Source organism: Oryctolagus cuniculus, chromosome 15 (assembly GCF_964237555.1).
Source record: "Oryctolagus cuniculus chromosome 15, mOryCun1.1, whole genome shotgun sequence".
Classification (NCBI taxonomy): domain Eukaryota; kingdom Metazoa; phylum Chordata; class Mammalia; order Lagomorpha; family Leporidae; genus Oryctolagus; species Oryctolagus cuniculus.
In genome coordinates, this window is record NC_091446.1 from 84,879,329 (window position 1) to 84,896,321 (window position 16,993).

General features: G+C 48.8%; 1 long non-coding RNA gene across 8 annotated transcripts in view; it reads right to left on the reverse strand.

The window, feature by feature from the left end:
* Window positions 1–10,120, reverse strand: part of LOC103345535 (uncharacterized) — an 82,633-nt gene extending 72,513 nt beyond the window's left edge. For all 8 annotated transcript variants that reach the window (XR_011382625.1, XR_011382624.1, XR_011382623.1 and 5 more), the window contains exons 1-2: window positions 9,551–10,120; window positions 9,215–9,281 (exon numbers count right to left, since the gene is read on the reverse strand). This is a non-coding gene — a long non-coding RNA (uncharacterized lncRNA). The remainder of the gene's footprint in view (window positions 1–9,214; window positions 9,282–9,550) is intronic.
* Between the last annotated feature and the right edge of the window lie 6,873 nt (window positions 10,121–16,993).

Consider the following 16,993-nt stretch of genomic DNA (forward strand, 5'->3'; position numbering starts at 1 on the left):
GGTTCCCAGAGGCAAGTGAGGGAAGCACATTTGAAAGAGGAGGAAGCGCAGGACCTGTCCCACGAGGGACTGCTGCAAGAGACAAAAGACCTGACGGGATATGGCTGTGTCCGCTTAGTCCTCAGCCCCTTGTTGCGCACCTGTCTCTGGGACACCCTACTGATGCCAGCGCAGCTGCATCACAGGATGCATCGACCAAGGAATCCAGGAGCCTGAGCAAGGCGTAAGTAGCTGGGAAGCCTTGCGTGCAGAGACATTAGAAAGTCCCCCGGCAGCGCGCCGGCCGCAGCGGCCATTGGAGGGTGAACCAACGGCAAAGGAAGACCTTTCTCTCTGTCTCTCTCTCTCACTGTCCACTCTGCCTGTCAAAAAAAAAAAAAAATAAGAAAAATAAGAAATAAGAAAGTCCCCCGTGGGTGATCCTGTGAGTGCTTCACAACCCCGAAGACTTTGAACGCTAAGTTGATGGACAAAGCAGTCCCTACAGGAAAGGAATCCCCCAGGGACTGAGGGACCTTGAACTTACTGAGCGACTACTGTGTGCCAGGCACAAGATTCGGTGCCTTCGCGCTACACACTTACATCTCACGATGGGGACGTGGAGGGAGGCACCAGACGGTGCGTGAGTGCCATTGACATGCACCTGTTGAGTGCAGGAGGTGCGCCTCACAGGGTCCGGAGGGGGTGACAGCAGAAGGCGGGAAGTGGACAGCGTCCCGCATTGCTCTCCTGTCACCAGGAGCCCCTGGGAGTTCAGAGGTCCAGGAGCTCCTCACACCTGTGCTTTAACCAACTTGGGCTGCTAGATCAAGGACTGCCCTCTCACTCATACTTCTCTGCCTTCTCTAATTCCGTCCTGGGACCACTTTCCCCTTAACCAACTTGGGCTGCTAGATCAAGGACTGCCCTCTCACTCATACTTCTCTGCCTGCTCTAATTCCGTCCTGGGACCACGTTCCACGAGCTGATCTCCTCCTCCTCCTCCTCCTCCTCCTCCTCCTTCCCAGCCCCCCGCCCCTCTCGTCCCCAGGTTCCTACTGCAAGCCCCTCACCCTGCTACAGTGAATCACATCTGCTCTGTGTGTTCTTCCAGGGAAAAGATTACTGTCCTCATGTCTTCCAAAGATCGGGGACCAGAGGCTAATGATCCCACATCTGCTGTATTTCAAAAGTGAGTTGGACAAGGCGGGGGTATCACCTCCAGCCCACTCTGCAAGGTTCTCTACATTCTTTGAGCTCACCCTGGGAAGGCAGGAACCACCCTGTTACCAGACGCAACCTGTTTCTGCAGGGCCCCCGACAGCCAGCGTATGGGAAAGATCTAGCAAGAAGACATGGCACCAACCTCAGTCAGACCAAGGGCCAAGGAAGTGGTCTAAAATGGCTATAAGAAGCAAAACTCTCAAGTGCAGGAAAGGGACAGAGAAGTGCTTAGAAAACGCACAGCACTTGGTCTGGCAACTATGACGCGGGCCAGGACGCCCGGGGCCCACATGAGAGCACAGGGATTCGAGTCCCCGCTCAAGGTTCCTGTCACTGCAGCCCCTGGGAGGCAGCAGTGATGAGCCAAGCACCTGGGCCCTGCCGTCCACAAATGGGAGACCCAGATGGAGCCTGTGGCTCCTGGCTTTGGCCTGGCCGAGCCCTGGCTGCTGTGGGCATCTGAACCACGGCATGGACAATATTTCTTTGCTCTGTCTCTCTTTCTCTCCCTCTTCCTCTCTCCCTCCCTTCCTTCCTCCCTCCCTCCTTCCCCAGATTTAACAATAAATAAGTAAATAAATAAAAATGCATGTCCCCAAGAGGCTGAAGGAAGAGATATCAAAACCAGAGCCCCTGTCCGCTGGGTGAAGGGCAAAGCCTGCCCTCCCTGCCTCCACCCTCCAGCCCCAGCAGCTCCCGGGGGTGCGTGGGTTCACCCCCAGCGAGGTCAATCAACCCAAGTCCCCCAGGACAAAACCGAGTGAATCCCTGCCTGCAGCTCCCTTCAACCACCTACGCAAAATGTAAAAGCCTAATGGGACAGAATTCAAATGCTTTGCAAAACTAAGGAATCCTTAACAGGGCCAACTTCACAAATCACAGACTGATGCCTGGAAGAGAAAGAGACGCTCTGTGCTGTTTGTTTGCAAACACTGATGACTCCAAACTTAGCCCAAGTCTGGGGTTTTCAGCTAATCTCCGTAATTCATTTATTGAAATGCAAGCGGGCATGTGTTGGAAAAAATGCAAATCCTGCATAAAGCTTGCAAAAACACACAAGAATAGTGAATCTGCTCCCCTAAAAAAACCAGACCCCAAACTCCGTGCAGGAGCTGCTCACACCACGGGCTGCTTGGTGCTTGGTCTGCGCCTCTCCGTTTCTAGCAGGAGCACCCAGAACTCTGGTTTCTGAATCCAGATTTCTTTGCTGTATTTCAGCACACACACCCCCACTCTTTCTTAAAACCGCATTGCATTTTGATTCAGGGAAGAGTGAGAAGGCGCTTGCCAGAACCCCTATAGACTGACGCCTGGGGGGCTCGCAGTGTTTTTATGCCTTCCCAGAGAACACCGCACCCTCGCTTGCCTGTTCTTCCGCCCGCATACTCTTCTTGTCACTGGGCTACATCCTTGGAGGAGCACCTGGGAGGGGAGGACCCAGGTCTGCCCAGGGTGGATTCCTGTGTTGGAAATGACTAACTTGCTAAGGGCACTGGACAAAGGCACACTCTCACCCCTGTACGACAGGCCTTTCCCCCTGATGGGATACAACGGGCCCAACACCAGCTCACGGGTGAACCACAGAACGTCTTTTTATCTTTTGTTTCCCAGCCTTTCCTGTCTCTGGACTGTCTGTGCAGGTTCGGTTCTTCCTGTTGAGACTCCGTATTTTGGTGATGGATATGTAAGCCCAGACTTTAGTGACTTTTTTTTTTTTTTTTTTTTTTGCCCCCCGACAAGTTTGGCAAATCTTTATCCAGCCTGACCTTGTCTTTCAATTTGATCTCTGCCATTTTTTTCACCTTTGGTGAATTTTCATTTTATTCTTATGTATTCCTATCCATTCACTTTTCCTGTGTAGTTTCTGAGTCTTGTTTTGCTTTAGTTACAAAGGCCTCACCCACTCTCTTGAGAGAAACACAAGAAGACGGAAATAAATGGAGAGACATATTTCTGTCTGGGAGAAGTCGTCTCAGATTATGTCACATAGTAATAATTAATTTAATGAAATCATGATAAAAATTCAAACGTTTTCCTTTCTGGGAACTTGGTGATTGTTTTAGAAGAATAACCAGAATAAACAGAGGGTTGGGGGTAACGTAGTGAGGTTGGCCCTGCCAGATGTTAAATCCTAGGAGATTAAAACCCAGTGGGCTACATGCAGAAATAAAGAAATGGAACAGGACAGAATCAAGAAAGGCAACCAAAAACTAAATGGAAACATTGGCTCTTATAAAGATGATACTGCGGTGCCACAAATAAGCACTCCCTCCAGCAAGAGCTCCAGAGGGAGGCGGGGGGAGAGAAGTCTCACCAAACTTTCCTGTAGCTGTGGCAAATACATGGGGATAAAAGTACCAGCAGATAATGTATTTTTATAATGCTGGGATAAACAAAGCCTAAATCTGCACTGAATGAGCTAACAATGAAGGAGGCTATGGAGGAAGCTGACTGTGAACTGTGAAGACTTCTGCAAAGTCAGCAGCATCAAGGTCAAGGCAACACAGAGGCACAGGGGAGAAACCCAGATGGAGCTCCTGGCTCCCGGCTCCTGGCTTCAGCCTGGCCCAGCCCTGGCTGGTGTGGCCATTTGGGGAGTGAACCAGCAGATGGATAGAAAACCTCTCCTTGTGTGTGTGTGTGAGTGTCTCTCTCTCTCCTCTCTCTCTCTCTCTCTGTAACTCTTTCAAATAAATAAAATAAATCTTTTTTAAAAAGAAATGTAGAGGTGGGTATTGGGACCCAGTAGGTTAAGCTACCACTTGGGACTCCAACATCTCCTATAGAGTGCCTAGTTCAAGTCCAAGCGACTCCGATTCTCATCCAGCTTCCTGCTAATGTGCCTGGGAGGCTTCAGATCATGGTTCAAGTACTTGGGTTACTGCCATTTCTATAGAGGACCCAGGTGAAGTCCCTGGTTCCTGGCTCTGGCCTGGCCTAAACCCTGGCTGTTGTGGCCATTTGGGTAGTGAACCAGCAGATGGAAAACCAATCTCTCCATCTCTCTCTCTCTCTCTCTCTCTCTCTCTCTCTTTCTCTCTCTCTCCATTCCAGATAACGAAAATTGGAAACGTACAAGGTCATCAAGTCAAATACACTAGTTTTACAAGCTGAAGAGAGACGTGGACGTGTGTGGCAGCTGTTTGTATCCGTTTTATTGCCCAGGAGATGGGTTTTAAAAATGTGTTTTGAGGCCTGAAGCTGCCAGGGACTTACAGCCCCACTGGTTTAGACATCTGGTAAACCTGGAGAATGGCGGCAGCAGGTGACACACAGAGGAACGGTCACACAGCAAGACAGGAAGCAGCCAGAGACACAGCTAGCACACAGCTTACACACCAGCCTCTCCTGGAACGTGCCTTCAGAGGACAAGCATCATGACCTACAGGCCTCCTACCGGGCTCTCCTCCTGGTTCAAGTCTCCACCCTTAATCCATTAACCGTTAATATAAGACTTGGTGGTTTAAACACGAGTTTGGGGAGCTACAGCCTGTTTAAACCATAACAGTATATGTGTATCACAACAATATCTGGACACACACACAACTCCAACAAAGCAATGGTTACATCACAAGATAGGTACCCCTCCACTTGTCCATGTCACACAATGTGTGTATGTGAGAGGCATCCACATGTATGCATATATGCATGCATAACATGTAGGAACACATGCTTATTTATGCAAATATGTGCGTGTGTGGACATAAGTACATGTATGGAGTGTGTATGTGTATGTGCATGTGTCCTGGAGACATTCTCCCACCAGCACATGTGTGTATCCCCACACACATACAGCAGCATGTACAAGGGCATCCTACCATGATTTATAACAAAAGGATACCTATCTTAGCAGTGCATGTAAGTTGCCAATTTGTTCGCTCAGTGAAAGAGTTAACCTATACAAGTTAGGTCTACACACACCTGGATGAACAAAAATCAGAAACAAGACCAAAATTGAAAAGCACAACAAAACACACGATGATTCCATTTGCCTGTGGATAATATAGGCAAACGTTGCAAAATTACTGCCATGCATGTTCAAGACTTACGCTAACTCGAGAAATGCAGGACACTGGGGAGAAGCAGAAGCAACCGGGGTGCAGCCTTCAGGGTCTGTCTCTCACATTATCCTCCTTAAAAACTCTGAAACGAACTGGCAAACCATTCACACGCTTACAGCTAGCAGGGACACAGCTCTACGTGAGTTTTGTTTTGTTGGGATTTTTTTTTTTTGCTTTTTTTTCTGTATGTTTTAATGATAATGCAATGTCCTATTCATCTCCTTCTGAAAGCGTGCGTGTATTCTGTTTGCATGCATATATATTTACACAAGTAAACACACTGTTTCTTCTTCGTATCACGGGTACTAGCTTGGATTTTTACCTTCCCCCCCCCCATTTGTCTCCCCGCCCTCAGGCAGGGCATTCTAACTGAGAATTACGCTCACATAACCATACACAAACACGCACTCATCTTTGGCTACTTGTGTACATACACACCATACTTAGTGCCTATGTGGTACTAAGTGATAGGAAATAGATTCTTTGAGGATAGTTTGGCTGCCCAAAGGATCACATTATACATGCTCTCTCATTTTGCTTTTCCCACTCGACAGCCTCAGATGGAAATTCCTCCCTTGAAGGCCCCTCCCCTCTCTCTACCTGCTGCGTAATAGTTTGAGACATGAACATAATTACTTAACGGCTCGCTAGCTGAATGGTGCTTTGAGTCCCGTGTTGAGCCCAATGAGACAGCGCTGAGAAGGTCTCTAACTGAGAGCCCTCGTAGGCAACGAGCCCTAGAACCTAGCTACAAGTCTTAAAGCTCTCCCCGTCGTTATGGCAGGAAAGGCCGTGGAGTAGATTTCAAAGGATCAAGTCTTCCCTTGTTTATTTGAACTCTTCTTTCCATTGCTTTTTCAGGTGACTCGCGAGCTGAATACACAGAGCTCTTGGCCACGGCCCTGCTCTCTCATTCTTAGTCTTCCCTCCCTCAACATTGTTGGGACAGTTGAAGGCAGCAATGATCTCTTCTGCCCTTGTAAGAACCTGGTGCTTACAGGACTGAATTCATGTGAACCTCCATTTTTCAAGCATGGTCACCTCCATGTCTTAAAGGATGATGACTTTGTGTGTATTAAGACATGCGGAGCTGGCCGGCGCGGCTCACTAGGCTAATCCTCCGCCTAGCGGCGCCAGCACACCAGGTTCTAGTCCCAGTCAGGGCGCCGGATTCTGTCCCGGTTGCCCCTCTTCCAGGCCAGCTCTCTGCTGTGGCCAGGGAGTGCAGTGGAGGATGGCCCAAGTGCTTGGGCCCTGCACCCCATGGGAGACCAGGAAAAGCACCTGGCTCCTGCCTTCGGATCAGCGCAGTGCGCCAGCCGCAGCTTGCTGGTCGTGGCGGCCACTGGAGGGTGAACCAACGGCAAAGGAAGACCTTTCTCTCTGTATCTCTCTCTCTCACTGTCCACTCTGCCTGTCAAAAATTAAAAAAAAAATAAAAAAATAAACAATTTTCAAAAAAAAAAAAGAAGTGGAGCACTTTTCATCTAACAATTTAGGTCTTCTGCCACATTAAGAAAGTTGGAAAAAAATCTTTCCTGGGAGCGGCACAGTGGCCCAGAGGGTGAAGTCGCCGACTGCGACTCTTGCATCCTTACTGAGTGCCCGTTCGAGTCCCTGCTGGCGGCTGCTAACGCACGTGGGAAAGCAGCAGAAGATGGCTGTGTGCTTGCGCCCTGCACCCACGTGGGAGACCTGGGTGGAGTTCCAGGCTCCTGGCTTCACCTGAGCCCAGCCCCCGCCATTGCAGCCATCTGGAGAGAGAGCCAGCAGGTGCAGCGGTCCGTGTGTGGGGACACACGCTTGCCTGTCGCTCTTCAGCCATCGCCTCCAGCGTAATGGCTACAGTCTCTTCCGCACCACGTCAGTTCCGGTCAGCTCAGCCGCCTGAAGTGCTGCGAACTCTTTGCCACGTACTAATTCTCCTCCCAGCTCATGCTGTGGCCTGCAGGCCACAGGGTCTGGAATGCATTTCTCTGGAAATATCAGTTATGCCTTGTTTCAAATTCTCTCATTTAGGTGAGATTTTTAGGTCACCAACTTGGGCAAGTGTTCCTCCAAAAGGATTTTTCAGCTGTTTCCTAATTGTTTAGGCGAGAGAAGATGTAGAACATTTTCTTTCTGGTCCTGTTTTTCTTTGCTCTGCTGCTCGATTTTTTTAGGGCCTTCAGTCCAGGTCTGCTGTCTGCCCTCAAAGAGTTCAAATGAATTATCCCCGGGGCCAGCACTGTGGCACAGCGGGTTAAAGCCCTGGCCTGAAGCGCCAGCATCCCATATGGGCGCCAGTTCGAGTCCTGGCTGCTCTTCTTCTGATCCAGCTTTCTGGATTCTGGCCTGGGAAAGCAGTAGAAGATGGCCCAAGTCCTCAGGCCCCTGCACCCACGTGGGAGACCCGGAAGAAGCTCCTGGCTCCTGGCTTCAGATCGGTGCAGCTCCAGCCGTTGCAGCCAATTGGAGACTGAACCAACGGATGGAAGACCTTTCTCTCTCTCTCTCTCTCTCTCTCTCTCTTTCTCTGTAACTCTTTTTTTTTTTTTTTTTTTTTTTTTTGACAGGCAGAGGGGACAGTGAGAGAGAGAGACAGAGAGAAAGGTCTTCCCTTGCCGTTGGTTCACCCTCCAATGGCCGCCGCGGCCGGCGCGCTGCGGCCGGCGCACCATGCTGATCCGATGGCAGGAGCTAGGAGCCAGATGCTTTTCCTGGTCTCCCATGGGGTGCAGGGCCCAAGCACCTGGGCCATCCTCCACTGCACTCCCTGGCCACAGCAGAGAGCTGGCCTGGAAGAGGGGCAACCGGGACAGAATCCGGCGCCCTGACCGGGACTAGAACCCGGTGTGCCGGCGCCGCTAGGCGGAGGATTAGCCTAGTGAGCCGCGGCGCCGGCCATAACTCTGTCTTTCAAATAAATAAAATAAATCTTAAAAAAAAAAAAAAAAACAAATGAATTATCCCCATTTTTCTTGATCCTCATTTCAAATGCTTCCAATTTAATTTTAAATCAATGGATTTTTTTAGCACTAACTCATTGCATTACATTTTTAGTGATGCTGTGAAAATTAAGATACACTAGCTTAGCTTTTGCAACCTATTTAAATACTATACCACCTCCCATAAAATGCGGAAATTCTGCAACCATATGGGTCTGGGACAATACTGACTCCTACACTTACTCAGCATGGGAACTTGAGTGTTCTGCTCTTCTTTTTAAGACTTATTCTATTGCATTTGAAAAGCAGAGAGTGACAGAAAGAATGGGAGACACAGAGAGTGGTCTTCCATCCTCTGGTTCACTCCCCAGATGGCCACAGTGGCTGGGACTAGGCCAGGCTGAAGCCAGGAGCCAGGAACCCCATCTGGGTCTCCCACATGGGCGCAGGGGCCCAAGCACTTGGAACGTCTTCTACTGCCTCCCCAACCTTGTTGGGAGGAAGCTGGATTGTAAGTGGAGCAGCTAGGACTCAACTCCTATTTGGGATGCAGGCCCCAGGCAGCGGCTGAACCCGCTGCACCACAACACCAGCCCTCCTCTGCTCTTTCAACACAATGAGAGGACAAGTTGACTGCAAAAAAAGCAAATAACACAAGGTTTCAGGAGGTCACTGAGAAATTCCGACAGCTCCCTGCTCACATGCCACCTTCTACCCTTGACTGAGCCGGTCTGGTCATCAAAGGGTTAAGACAGGCACTTGACAGCATTGTTAAAAGCCTCAAATATTTTTTTGGTTTTGCAAGAATGACAACTCTCCGGTTTGTTGGGCCCACAATAACCTATTAAAACTGAATTTTTGGACTCCAACGGATCAATGTAAGTTTTTTAAACGCTCAATTTTATCACAGCTTAGCGGCAAGTTCATGGAACAGAAAGGAGTGCCTCTTTATAATGAGAACCCTGAAATAGGAGAGAATTATAAATGGCAAACAAACCTAAACAAAAACAAAACAATCTTTACCTTGAGAATCAGTCCTTGGCTCCTTCCTCCAGGAAGTCCTGTCTTAATCCTTTCAATGATCCAAAGTCTAAAAAAATTTAAAAAATAAAAAACCTGCATTAACACCTGAGCGGGAAACCTGAGTGTCTTGAACTTCCTCTTTACCAGTGAAATTTCTCAAGTTCAAGAAGTAAAGGCAAAAAAACTTTCGATGGAGGAGGAAAAAAAATACAATGGCGACAACAACAGACTAAACATCCTAATAAAATATCCTGCCCTTTGTGTGCTTGCCTGGACATGCACACGCGTGTCTCTCCCACCACATGCCAAAGATAACCATGAACCCTCCACACATACCTGGCTGCTCCTACCCCAGCGAACATGCAAACATCCTTGTTGTTTTGCCATGGCTTGGCTTTATGGCCATTCCAGAACCGTGCTCAGTCGGCAAAAAAAAAAAAAAAAACAGGTCTGGTGAATTTGCCATCCCCTTTTGCTTATGTAAAATAGCTCCCAGAAATGGAGCTCAGCTAGTTGGCCGCTGGTTTATTTAAGCTCTGATGGAAGATGAAAATAAACAAGTATTAATCCTGAGAACTTTTCTACGGAATTATGAAAACAGTCTGTTATAAAACACATCCAGATGTCAGCCAAGACGGAGGCCGTTAGAATAATAGCTCCGAGGAAAATCAGCACAGGTCAGCCAGGCGGGCTGAGGCTGAAAAACGCCGAGATCCGAGAGGCAGGCAGGGCACCGCCCGCCGCCAGCCCGGAGCTGCTCTGTGAGGCGTAATTGTTTAAATGATCTCTAAAAAAGAATTTATGGGTCGCACGGATCAACAGATTTTCTTAAAAGATTAATTTTGTCACAGCTTAAGGGCAGTTTTATGGGATACAAAAAAAAAAAAAAGAACGTCATTTGATGATGACAAGAAACTTTAAAAAGAGCAAAAAAAATTTTTAAACTTCCCTTGATTTGGGCCATTATTAAATTTTTAGATCAGTGAAAAAAAGAAAGTTTAAGGACCTATAAAAATTGTCCTGTTGCTACACTAGCTCAATTGTTCAAAGATACACGTGTAAGGAATTAGCTGGAACATTTCACATGAAAATCTCTGCAGCAATCTGTAGAATACAGCGTTAGTTCAACAGATGAGGGCACACGGCTATGGCAGATGCGGAGAGGGACAGTAGGCCGGCTGTGCAAACACATCTGACTACGGAAAAGAAAGTGAGCAAGACCGACACGCGTCACTATCTAGCCATCTCGCTATTAATCAGGCCATCTAGCCATGTTTCCCTGATTATCCATGCAGAGAAAGTTCTAGAAAGCAGGCCATGTGCGCAGGCTGAGGGCGGAGGAGTCTTTTCTTCTCGTGTTACACTTTTTGATGGTGTTTTTAATGTTTTGCCTTGCGCAATGATTGCTTTTGGAAAACTTGTCCCTCAAAAAAAAAAAAAAAAAAAAAACATAGTTTACAAGAGCAGGAGCGAGAATGAGGGAGCCACAGAGGTGCACGGCTAACAGGCAGCAGCGGCCCTGCGGTTCTCAGGAGGTAATGGGACAACGCCCCCCCCCCATGAGCACACCAGCTCTGGAACTGTTAGAAGTCACACAGTCACCATGAGAGAAGTAGTTATACCCATTATGCTTTCTCCAGTGAGTGAGTAATTGCCTGAAAATAAAACACCAGGCTATTAGCTCTGTCCAGAACCTACTGTGGGGCTGATGGCTAATAGCAGCTAATTGGCCTGATGCCCACTTCTCTGAGAAATTTACTTTTCCTGATCTTCTCTGCCCATTGGAAAGCGCTGAAGCATGTCACTGCCCCCAGGGGCCCTCCTGGCTGCGCCTGGGGACTGAGGCTGCTCACGCGCTGTGTGTTCCAGGTGGAGCAGCACGGTGGTGGAGACTTCTAGGGCCATCTCACTACTGGACTCACAGAAGCTCCCGATGGGAAGAGGGCACCCTCCCTGGAAGCCGGGAGGCGGGGGAGGTGTCTGCTTCCTTGGCAGGATGCTGGTATCCGCTGGGTAGGTCCGAATCCCCACCCTCTGCATAGCCAATGAGTGATCCTGATGACCTCAATCACAAAAGGAGGTTTTTACAAAAGGCTCAGAACCTACACCCCATAAGAGAGCACCAGTTCAAGTCCCGGCTGCTCCTCTTCCAATCCAGCTCCCTGTTAGTGCACCTGGGAAGGTAGCAGAAGCTGGCCCAAGTCAAGTGCTTGGGCTCCTGCCACCCACGTGGGAGACCTGGATAGAATTTGGCCTGGCCCAGCGCTGAGGTTTACAACCATTTGGGAAGTGAGCCAGTGGATGGAAGCTCCATCTCCCTTTCCTTCCCTCTCTTACAGTAACTCTTTCAAATAAATAAATCTTAAAGAGGAAAAAAAAAAAAAAGACAAAGGAAGAGTTCCGTGCCCAAAGGAAACCTGAATGGCATGAATTCCCCAAAGTGACTCCGAGAATGCATGAAATTAAGTAAGAGGGAAACGCTAATGTAACACACGGTGCAGGCAGGAGAGTTTTAGGAGCCTTGAGAACCAAGTGTGAACAGGTGCATTCAGATAAGCAGGGAGAAGCAAAGGATGCCAGAGTTGCTGTCTGTGGTTTTTTGCCTTTAAGTTCCAGCCAGCGGTTGTTTGCACTCCAAGGCCCGGAAGTGGGAGGTGCCCCCTCCTGGTGTAGCACGGGCCTCACTGAGAAGGTCAGATGAAGGGCAGACGGTACTGGTCAAGGCTGAGGTGGGATGCTGGGCTCCGGGAGCTGCGCCCCCTCTAGGCTGGGCCCTCTGCTTGCTTTGCCACATCCCCAAGACACTGCTTCCATTGGCTGGAAGTCTGTTGCACACCCGCGGTGCAAGAGTGGAGTGTGACGTCCCCATTCGGTGCTGTTGTGAGCGCTCATTTTCCGTGCCCACTTGAGACGGCGTGGGGTTCCCGATCAGGCTGACCGCACTCAACCGCAACTCCGCCTAGACCGTGCCAGGGGCTCTGCTGGGTCTGTTTCCCCAACTGTGGCAGCCAATTCTCTATCATAAATCTAAATTTGGTTCTGTGTCTCTGGAGAACCCTAATTAATACCTATCCCTCTGCATTTTTACAGTTACCTGCCTAGACTGAAATCTTAGGGGATGGGGCCAGTGCTGTGGCGTAGTGGGTAAAGCCACTGCCTGCAAGGCCAGCATCCCATATGGGTGACGGTTCAAGTCCTGGCTGCTCCTCTTCCAATCCTGCTCTCTGCTATGGCCTGGGAAAGCAGTGGAAGATGGTCCAAGTCCTTGAGACCCTGCACCTGCCCAGGAGTCCCGCAGGAGGCTCCTGGCTTGGATCAGCACAGCTCTGGCTGCCAGGGGACCAAGTCATGCGGAGCGAAGGCGGGGTGCCTCTGGTGAGGACCCCTCGGCGTCATGGCGCACAGCCTGGCTGTGGGGAAGGCACCACACGCGGTGAGTAGGATGCCAGAGAGGCGGGCTCAGACCTGCTCCTCCGCCAGGGCCCCACTTTAAGTCCCCTGAGCAGTGCCCCAGAGACCCAGCCGTCACTCCCCGGACCAGGCCTCTGAAAGATCCCGACTGCCATCATGGAGCCCCGGGTCTCCTAGGACGCATGCGCCCTTGGGGTGGGTGGCGTCACGTGGGCCGCACCCAGACCGGAACCGGAAGCCGGGGGTCCCTCATTGGGGAGCTCCTAAGCTGCGATGGGGCTGCAGTCCGCCCCCAGCGGCTGCGGTATTTTACACGAGGGCTTGGAGCACACCTCAGGTGTTCAGAACATTTATTCTGGATTTTTCCCAGTACAGCTCTACCTTAAATATTTAGTGTAATAATTTCCATTCAGAAGAGAGTTTTCTGGGTTTTTTTTTTATTATTATTACTTCTAGCAAATCAGTCCCATCAAGTTTTCCTTTCAAGGGTCTCTCCCCCCATCCCAAGATGACACATTTTTCCCCTTCCCCCGCCGGCATTTCCTTCTAATTTTTTATGGCTTTATTATTTTACACTTAATTAACTTGATAAAGATGTAAATTTATTGCTGCTGTCATTTTGGTGGTTGGGGTTCTGCCAAGTACGCGAGGAGTGGTGCTAATATACTGCGCTGAGCAAGAGCCCTGCTCTGCTGAGGCGAGGGTCCGTTTCATTATTTCAGAGACCCTCCCACGCACACACATCTGGCCCCACATGCATGCCTCTGCTCCCTCTCTCCCCTGAGCTGAGGTCAAGGCCATCCTGATACACTTTAATAGCTACAGCAATTACAGACAATTACTCTCTTCTCTTCCAGAATCTTCTTGGCTTTGCTTGTGTGTTTCGCTTCCAGAGACATTTCAGAATCCTTTGAATTCTGTCGAGAAATCATGTTGGGGTATTGATGAGAATTAATGATACCATGTTTGCAAATCGATGGAAAGACCTGACGTGCATACAGCACTGGATACAGGAGCCCTGGAGACCATGTTTTTATGTTTGAAATGCGATTTTTATTCTGTGTTGCAGCGTTTTTTTGCCATCTTGGAAATTTTACTACTTTCTGTGACATTTTCTGGAATAGTTTCAGTAACATAATTATCTATTCTTTTAAGTCTCAGTCTCTCGCTGTCATTGTCCCCCTAACTAGTCCATAACTGCAGTGCTGGCTTTCTCTGGTGTTTAAAGAGGATTTTGAGTCTTCAGATGCATCTGCTGATCCTCTTGTCATTTACTTCTGGTTTTCTTCCATTCACTAGAATGTTCCCTGTGACCCAAGTCTGCAAATCTCTCTCTTTTTTAAATTTATTTATTTGAGAGGCAGAGAGACAGACTGACAGATCTTCTATTTAGTGGCATGTCCCCAAATGCCCACCATGGCCCTGGGGCCAGGCTGAGTCAAAGCCAGGAGCCAGGAACTCAATCCAGGTCTCCCACTTAGGCAGCAAGGACCCAATGACTTGAGCCATCACTGCTGCCTCCAAGGGTCTGCATTGTCTGGAAGCTGGACTTGAGAGTTGGAGCTGGGAATCAAACCCGGACCCTGCAGTGTGGGACACAGATGTCTTAACTGGCATCTTACCACCAGGCCAAATATGTACCCCGCACCAAGTCCACAACGCTGTGTGTGTGTGAGAGAGAGAGAGAGAGAGAGGGAGGGAAGGAGGGAGGGAGGGAGGATGTGGCACATCCTCCATGGGTCCCCCTGCTATCCCTGTTAAGTGACAAGGACCAGCCTTGGACTCTCATCTTCGTCACCCTGGGTCATTTGCCTGTCCTGTGGGAAGACTCCTATGCTGCTCTGTAACACCACCTGGCAATTACCAGCCAGTCCCAAGAGCACTCAAGAAGTTCAAGGGGAAACGAAACTAAAAGATAAGCTTGTTTTGGTGAAAAAAAAAATGCTGCAGCCCATTACATTTTCTTTCTGCAACACATTGTCCATGACCATCGTATTTGCTCACACAATTTCTGCAGCCCTGACTCTGAATCAGTCATTGCTTCCACGCTACTTTTCGTCTTTGGTAACTGCGTTCCCTGTTGATCCAAGACTGTTCTCACCCATGGATGTGTAGTGCTCCCAGGTTCTTAGGAAACACTGAGAATTCAATCCAGGTTTTCCCAATGATTGCTCCTTTCTGTTTCCTGGGAGAGTACTTGCTCTGCTTCCAAATGAAACTAAGTATGTGCTAGGGGTTTTCCGTTTGATTTGGTTTGAGATGGGGTTTTGGTTTCGCCTGCTCTCCCGAAGGGAGGCCCATGCCATGGTGGGAGGGGTCTGGCAGAGACTGGTGGCACCCAGCGAGAATCTCTCAGATCTAAGATCTGATCTCTCTCTGATCTCCCCTCCCCCTCCCCTTCCCCCTCTCCATTCTTCCTTTCCTCCTCCATCACCTGCCTCTCAAATAAAGGATAAACACATCTTAAAAACCAAGAGGGGCAATTGTCAATCGTGTTGATAACATGATGTACACAGTCATTGAAATGTCACATTGTCTTCCATGTGTGAATATGATTTTTGATTAACAAAAACTTTTGCTAAGCAAAAAAAAAGTTTTAAATCTTAAAAAGTAAACACAGTTTTAAAATCAAAAGCAAAGAATGGAAGTAGAGGTTCCCGGCAGTTCCAGCTCATGGCTGCAGGGTCTCATGGCCCCAATGAGGCTGCCACACACACCCTGTTCCTGTGTATGACTTCCACAGATTTCTCTCCCCAGCCAGACAAGGGTGCGCCTGGTGGGAAAACCCTGCCTCTCTCTCATAGGGCTGGCGATTGGCTCCACTCTCCCCATAACCCAGGGCTTTCCCCTAAGACTTTCTGCTCCCAGCTGGTAGAATCCCAATTCTCCTGCCTCCACGGACACCAGGCATATGTTCTGTCTATGAAATGGAAAACAGGTCCAGAGTTGTGCTCTTTCTCCAAGTGGTTTCCCATGGGACTTCTATCCCATCATGTACATATGCCAGGCATACACCTGCAGACACGAAGCGTGACTGTCCTGGTCACAGCCACACCCCTGAATGTTTGTGTCCTGTAATCCATCCTCGGAAGCCCAGTGTTAACAGTGCTAAGGAGCTGGGGCCTTGGGGAGGCGAAGAGGCCCTGTGGGAGGCACACAGTACGGGGGACTGCAGTGCCTTACACCCCTGAGGATGCAATGAGAGGCACCATCTCTGTGCAGGAAGCAGCCGTCACCCAACACTGGCTCTGCAGGGTAGGACCCTGGACTTCCAGCCTCCAGAACTCAAAGAAATCCACTGCTATTCATAAGACAATCACTGGCTGGCATAGAAAATACATATTATAAAAAGCTATACAAAAAAAAAAAAGCTATGCATGGGTTTCAAACTCCTTTTTTTTTTCTCCAAGATGGTCTTTTACTTCCATTTTCTGTGAACTTTCTGGGTTACCCCCCATACTTGGGCCAACCAGGGCAATCCACTTCCTGCTGAGACAGCCCTTTCCTGAGAGCTCTAAATTATTTAGGCCCCATGCTCGGGCTGACTTGCCCCAATTGGTAGAGTTGGAAACATACCAGGGGATTCCAATTCAATCCCATCAAAGTGGCATGTGCCAATGCCATCTCACTATTCCAAGTGATCAATTTCAGTTCACAATTGATCATAATGAAAGGACTAAGAGTCAAAGGGAGCACATAAACAAGTCTAGTATCTGCTAACACCAACCGATAGAATAAATAAAGGGGAGAGTGATCCAACATGGGAAGTGAGATACTCAGCAGACTCATAGAATGGCGGATGTCCTAAATAGCACTCTGGCCTCAGAATCAGCCCTAAAGGCACTCGGATCTGGCTGAAAAGCCCATGAGAGTATTTCAGGCATGGAAAGCCAAGACACTCTGGCAAAAAGATCTCTGTGAGTGAGATCCCAGTGGAAAGAACAGGTCTTCAAAGAGGGAGGTGCCTTCCTCTGAAGGGAGGAGAGAACCTCCACTTTGACTATGACCGTGTCTAAACAAGATAAGAGTCGGAGAACTCGAGGGGCTTCCATAGCCTTGGAAACTCATAACTGGTGCATAGGGAGATTACTGATGCCATAAACAGGAGTGTCAATTTGTAAAGTCAACAACAGGAGTCACTGTGCACTTACTCCTCATGTAGGATCTCTGTCCTTAACGTGCTGTACACTGAGGCTTAATGCTATAACGAGTACTCAAACAGTATATTTCACTTTGTGTTTCTATGGGGGTGCAAACGATTGAAATCTTTACTTAATGTACACTAAACTGATCTTCTGTAAAAAAAAAAAAAAAGAAAGAAAGAAATTATCAATTCCCAACTTGACTCTCACTGGGATTAAACATGAC